The sequence below is a fragment of the Triticum dicoccoides genome, chromosome 4A (genome assembly GCF_002162155.2).
Source record: "Triticum dicoccoides isolate Atlit2015 ecotype Zavitan chromosome 4A, WEW_v2.0, whole genome shotgun sequence".
Taxonomy (NCBI): Eukaryota; Viridiplantae; Streptophyta; class Magnoliopsida; order Poales; family Poaceae; genus Triticum; species Triticum dicoccoides.
In genome coordinates this window covers 122,531,538-122,538,067 of record NC_041386.1, presented here as the reverse complement: position 1 = coordinate 122,538,067, position 6,530 = coordinate 122,531,538, and positions in this window count along the sequence as shown.

Genomic DNA, 6,530 nt, shown 5'->3' with positions numbered 1-6,530 from the left:
AGGGAAAAAGAGGCTAGGTGGCAAATGGTAAAACCAAGGTTGGGCATTGCTATAGGAGTTTTATTCAAGGCGAACTGTCAAGGGGTTCCCATTATCACCCAACCGCGTAAGGAACGCAAAATCTAGGAACATAACACCGATATGACGGAAACTAGGGCGGCAAGAGTGGAACAAAACACTAGGCAAAAGGCCGAGCCTTCCACCCTTTACCAAGTATATAGATGCATTTAAGATAACAAGATAATATAGTGATATCCCAACAATAAACAATGTTCCAACAAGGAACGATCTCCAATCTTCACCTGCAACTAGCAACGCTATAAGAGGTGCTGAGCAAAGCGGTAACATAGCCAATCAACGGTTTGCTAGGACATGGTGGGTTAGAGGTTTGACATGGAAATTTGGGAGGCATGATAAGCAAGTGGTAGGCATCATAGCATAGGCATAGCAAAAGAGCGAGCATCTAGCAAGCAAAGATAGAAGTGATTTCGAGGGTATGATCATCTTGCCTGCAAAGTTGTCAGAGTTGACTTGATCCTCATAAGCAAACTCAACGGGCTTCTTGTTAGCGAACTCGTCTCCCGGCTCTACCCAAACAAGACAAACAAGCAAAAGGAACACAATCAACCACGTGCAATGCTCCAACAACATGATGCAAACATGGTATGCTATGCGGGATGCGGTATGTGATGCATATGCAAGATTTGACAAGGAATGATTGAACCTGGCCTCAACTTGGAAATCCAAGAGTGCCACTGGAAAGGTGAGGTGATTTCGGTTGAAATCGATATAAAGATCACCGGAATCGGATGCACGGTTTGGAAATGGCAAGCAAAACAAATATGGCACCGGTCTGCGATAAACAGCAAGTAGCCATATAAATGCATCAAGATAAATATGCTACAACACTCAAACAAGACAACAAAATACATTGCAGGGATCCACTCGTGATGCTTGACAAAAGATGAACACTGAGCTACGGCCAATTCATCCATTAACAGGTTCAAACAAGCATGGCAAAAGTGCAAATGATAAACAGGTTTCAGACTTGGTGAAATTAACACTAGTCTGGAATTTCAGATCAGGTAGCACACTTTGGAGCATGAAAACTATATGCTACAGGAACTTAACATGGCAAAGCAAGGCATGACATGAAGCTACTCAAAGCAGTTAACAAAAGTCCCATAGTGACCTTGAGCCAAAAGGGATCAGAAAATACAATTGCAAGCATGTGAACATGGCAAAAACATAATCAAATTACAGACTTGGTGAAAAACTGGAGCATGCAAATATGTTAACAAGTAGGCATGTTTACGAGCTCGAAGCACTCACTACAGAGCATGGCATGACAAACTAAGCATACACCCATCAAGAATACATATCATAGAAGCTAGGCATAGCATGAACAACAACATAGCATGCACGGATCAACAACAGCATCCTCGGCAAAATCGCTAACGAGTCAACAATCTGCCAGGATTCACGAAATAGCAAACATAGAGCTCGATTGACTCAAGTTAGGGTGCTCCATAATTGCAAACAAAGACATGGATGGATAGAGCACCACAATTAACAAATCATCCTTATTGATCATCCTCAAAAGAGGCACGGATCACTAGGAAACAACATGAACATATGGCATATTGATGAAAATAGATCAAGGACTTAGAGAAATTCTAGAGAAATTCTAAGTCCCTGAAATCAGCATTAACGAATGCACTACTTTGCAAGCTTGTGCTAGTCACCACACATGTCACAAAAATACATGGTAAGCACCTCTGTAAAGATGGCATGGCATATAACAAAACACATGTAGAGCTCAGGAGCATATCATGCACACATTAAACGTGGCAAAAATGACAAATAGCTATTTGGTGCAGCAGATCTGACAATTAACTCAAATAGCTCTCTTCCAACAGCATTTCGGGCATCCAGTTGAGCTCAAATGAAAATGATGCAATGAGATGAAATGATGTACTCTCTAAGGCGAACATTTTGATATGCTACATGCTCAAATCGGAGTTACGGGTGCGGAGTTACGACATGATGAAAAACGCGAAATATCTAGGGTTTCGGGGATAAAAGTCAACCGTCCGGATCTAGATTTGAGATCACTGTAGCAGTGCGCGGACGTCGAGGATTTCCGGAGTTCGTCGAGGTGGTCACCGGACTTGGCGTGGAGAGGAGCTTGCCGGCCGGATCTTGCCGGATCCGGTGAGGGCGGAGGAGGAGGAGAGGACGGGCGGCGAGGTCCGGCGAGGAGCGGGCGCGGTGGAGCTCGGCCGGCGCAAGGGGCGACGACGGTGGAGTTGGCCGGAGATGGCGACGCGGTGGCTCCGGGCAACTCAGGCGGCCGTGCGCGAGGAAGAAGGCGGCGGGCGCGGGCAGGTGGCTCGGGCCCGGTCGGCGTCGGGGAGGGCCGGCCTAGGGCCTTCGCGGGCCGCAGCGGGTGGCGGCGAAGTGGGCGCCCGCGGGGACACGTGGCGGCGGCGCTATTGGTGCAGGGCGGAGGCGCGGTGCAGGTCGGACACGTCCGGCCTGTCTGGACTTCTTCCGGCGGTGCGGGGAGGGGGAAGACTAGGGTTAGGGGGAAGAAGACCCGAAAATTTCGGGAGAGGATCTATATATAGGCATAGAGGGAGCTAGGAGAGTCCAAATGAGGTGCGGTTTTCGGCCACGCGATCGTGATCGAACGCTCTAGATGATGGAGAGGGTTTTGGTGGGTTTTGGGCCAAATTGGAAGGGTGTTGGGCTGCAACACACACGAGGCCTTCTCGGTCCCTCGGTTAACCGTTGGAGTATCAGACGAAGTCCAAATGGTACGAAACTTGACAGACGGTCTACCGGTAGTAAACCAAGGCCGCTTGGCAAGTCTCGGTCCAATCCGGAAATGTTTAACCCCCACACATGAAAAGAAGGTAGAAAGGACCACCGGAGGAGAGAGGAGCGCCGGAATGCAAAACGGACAACGGGGAAAATGCTCGGATGCATGAGACGAACACGTATGCAAATGCAATGCACATGATGATATGATATGAGATGCATGACAACGACAACAACACATAGAGACAAAAACCCGAACCCAAGGAAATAAAATAACTTAGCGCCGGAAAGGGCAAGAGTTGGAGTACATATAAGGTAAATTACATCCGGGGTGTTACACGAGTCTTGTGGGGAAAAGTGCGCAAACCTCTGCAGAGTGTATAAACTAATCATGATTAGCCGTGTCCCCGGGTATGGACGTTTTGAGTATCTAGTACTTGGATTATCATGTGAATCTCATCATGTGACTTTAATTAATTTTGTTGGGTTTTAATGATGATATTTAATTGGGATTGAGAGGGTGTCTACACTCTCAATGTTTAACAACCACCATGATAGTTAAATAAAATTTATTCCTTTGCAGTAGGGAAAAATTGGCTTTTCGCAAAAACCATTTAACCATAGAGCTTTTCCACCAGCCATATATGCATGTAGTGATAGCCATTGTTCATCATTCTCTATGGTGTGAATTTGCCAGTACATTCAATGTACTGACCCTTTGTGACTGCAACGTCTCATGTTGCAGGATTATCTTACGACGAGTAAGTGATACGTTAGGGTTACGATTTCTACACTCAACTTTGCCGTTGGTGTTGATGGGAATCCACAACCTTGTTACTTCCGCTATTTGGATTGAGGTAATAGTATTTACGTTACTTTATACATGTGATTTACCTCTGTTATAAATCCTCGAGTACTGTGTGTGTCAGCATACCGATCCAGGGATGACACTTAAGCACAGAGACTTGATCCATTCGGGTCGGGTCGCTACAGCAGGACATGTTGGATGCATAGTGAACGATCTGTATGTTACTAAGCATACCAAATTTCACTGCAAGGACTTGAAGCATGTCATAAACTTTGTTGATAATCTGACAGAGATAGCACAACATATGAACGCTAGATTTTGGTTGGGATTAATTAGACCTATGGTGCACACACTAAACAAGACCAATTGTGTGCACAATGCGCTGGTAAATTTTTTAATGTTGATGCTCATAAACTATATAATATATCTTCAACGATATGTTACAATTGTTTTTTATTCTACATGTCAACAGAAATTGCCCCTGTAGCCGTTCCTAGATCGATTTCCCAGCGTGGTCGAATTACACTTGTGCCTGCTAATAACGCCAAAGTGATTGCAAGGTACTGCATTTCCCACAAAAATGGAACCATTCAAATTAACAAGTTCTCGCTTCTCGTGGAAATGCATCCATATTGGAAAATTGGAGACACTGTTCTACTCCTGCTCTACCAAGGCACAAGAGGGCTCTTCCTTTTCATTGACGAGATGCCGAGTCGCCATGGTCAAGCTGCTTCTAGTGGATAGTTGTGGTTGTTGGCCCTCAGCCTCTTAAAATGTGCTAGCTGTTACTATATATGTTTATTATGTAGATATGGACCATATGGTTGTTGGCACTTAGCCTCTTAAGCTGTCCTCCAATGCGCAGGCTCACCGAGAAGTGTGCGAGCTTTACGCTATGCAGGCTCACTAGGAAGCGAGCCCTTTGACTTCCACTATAAAACACTCATCGCAAACATTTTAGTTATGTAGCGACCAGACCTCAAACGGTCCAATCTCTGTGCTCCGGTGTCATCCCTGGATCAGTAATGCTGACACCACACAGTACTTGAAGGATTTATAACAGAGTAGCAATCACACACTTATTACATCGAGTGTCTCAAAAGAGAACTTATTACAATAAATATGGCTTAAGGCCATCTAATAATGATAACAGTGGAAGGCTTGGAAGATAAGTGAGTCCATCAACTCCAACGGCATCACTAAGTATAGAACCACGACCTAAAGGCACCTTAATCGCCGTCTGAAAAGTCTGCAACATTAACGTTGCAGCCCGAAACGGGTCAACACATGGAATATGCTGGCAATTTAACACATAGAGAGTAATGGAATAAAATAGGCTATTCTATATGCATATATGGCTGGTGGAAAGCTCTATGGTTACAGTTTTGCATAAAGCCAATTTTTCCCTACTACAAAGGAATAAATTTTATTTAACTATCATGGTAGTTGTTAAACATTGGGAATGGTTGACAGCATTCTCAATCCCAATTAAGCATCATCATTAAAACCCAAAAATTAACTTTAAAGTAACATGATGAGATTCACATGATAATCCAGGTACTAGATACTCAAGATGTCCATAACCGGGGACACGGCTAACCATGATTAGTTTATACACTCTACAGAGGTTTGCGCACTTTTCCCCACAAGACTCGATCTCCTCTGTTGGTTTTCTCGCACTACATGGTGTTTGAGAAACGGATGACCGAGACATAGTCTTTCGGAAGCGCTAGCACCTTACGAACGGGTAGACCGTACCAACCTACATCCCCTACATCTACTAGTCTACCACTGTAAGAGTTCGCACGACTTAGTCAACTATGCTAGAGCCCATAGTAGCTTGTGGCTGCACACGGAAGTTTCTAGTATGAATAATCTCATGATCCCTTTGAGCCTGGGTGGCGGTCCAAAAGAAAACAGGCAATCGCTGGAATACCTAGGTGCCTCAATCCACCCAGATGTGTGTTTAGGTTGCCACCTTAAATAAACCATTAATTAACGAAGCTCACATCTGTCATGGATACACTCACCCAATCCACGTCTACTAGCATAGCATAGCAAAAATAAGCAAACGTAGAGTAACTCCCAAAGGTTTGATAATAAACAGGTAATAGGTTCTACTCAACTACTCCCCAAACCCACAATTTAATTAGATCCTAATCATGCAATGTGTGAGGATTGATCTAATGCAATAAAACTGGGTAGTAGGAGGTATGATCAAAGTGTTACTTGCCTTGCTGATGATCAGCGAAACCTAGCGATTCGGAGTAGCAAGCGGCACACTTTGGGTACTCTATCATAAACAAACAAACATACAATAAGTACTCAACCAATGCATAGGTAAAACTCGAACAAGAGAACTAACCAGAAAGTTCAACTTAAGAACTCCGGTTGGCAAAAAGAATCAAAACGAACGAAGCAACGAAAGACAAACGACAAGAGAAACAAGCTTTGTTTACTATTTTGGGTCTAAGGCAATTTTTATAGTGGCAAAAACTTGTTTGAGTTGGTTAAACGGAAAGAGGGTTTCGAGACGAAACTCCAGGCGCTTGAATCGCCTGATTCTGATAAACGAGCGAAAAGTTAAACTAGAACGAACATCGGATCAGAGATCATGATCAGAAAAACTGCGGATTTAATCCGAGAAAAAGAAAAATGACAAACAGTTAACGAATGAACGTTCGTTAACAGAAACTAAACGAAAAACGCGTTCGTTAAAACGAACGGACGAATGGGCGCTCGCTAAATAAATAAAGCGGAAAAAACCGATCTATTTATTGAAAAATGGAACTAGGGTTTAAAAAAAACCAAATCGGTTTTTTTTTTCCAAAAACCGGCCGGCGACTACCTTGGCGGCGGCGGATCTCCGGCGGGGCTCCGGCAGGGTGGCGGGGCGGCG